Source organism: Larus michahellis, unplaced genomic scaffold, assembly GCF_964199755.1.
Source record: "Larus michahellis unplaced genomic scaffold, bLarMic1.1 SCAFFOLD_78, whole genome shotgun sequence".
Taxonomy (NCBI): domain Eukaryota; kingdom Metazoa; phylum Chordata; class Aves; order Charadriiformes; family Laridae; genus Larus; species Larus michahellis.
This window is the reverse complement of record NW_027436116.1, coordinates 359,407-360,000: the sequence shown is the minus strand read 5'-3', so window position 1 is coordinate 360,000 and position 594 is coordinate 359,407. Positions and strand designations below refer to the sequence as shown.

The 594-nt window shown below is 72.7% G+C and overlaps 1 non-coding gene across 1 annotated transcript; it reads right to left on the bottom strand.

The window, feature by feature from the left end:
• Positions 1–227: 227 nt before the first annotated feature.
• Positions 228–380, bottom strand: LOC141737013 (5.8S ribosomal RNA). The gene has a single exon (XR_012585127.1). It is a non-coding gene; the product is annotated as a 5.8S ribosomal RNA (ribosomal RNA).
• Positions 381–594: the final 214 nt, after the last annotated feature.

Sequence of the window (594 nt, the reverse complement as noted above, 5' to 3'; positions counted from 1 at the left end):
CCGCCGCGCCGGGCCCGACCGGACTCGGCGAGCCCCGGCCAACCACCGGCGAGACGAGCTCCGCAGAGCGGGCGCTCCGGGAGCGGGGAGCTTCGGAGCGCTCCCCGAGTCTGCACTTAGGGGGACGAAGGCCCTCGGGAGGGGCCTGCGAGGCACCCCAGCCGCGCCGCTCGTGCGGCCGTCGCCCGGCCAAGGGGCGGCGGCCGAGCCGGCGATTGATCGCAAAGCGACGCTCAGACAGGCGTAGCCCCGGGAGGAACCCGGGGCCGCAAGTGCGTTCGAAGTGTCGATGATCAATGTGTCCTGCAATTCACATTAATTCTCGCAGCTAGCTGCGTTCTTCATCGACGCACGAGCCGAGTGATCCACCGCTAAGAGTTGTCTCGTCTTTCGGCACCGCCCCGCGCGCGCGGGAGGGCCGGGAACGCTCGCCAGGAGCGGCCCCTCTCGGAGGACGGCCCCAACCGCCTGCCCCGCCGGCCGGCCCCCGCTTCCTCCCCTCACATCCCCGCGCGGGGCGGGAGGGGAAAGAACGGCGGAGCCGCGGCGCGACGGGGGCGAGACGGAGGGGCCTCGCCTCGACTGACCGTACGA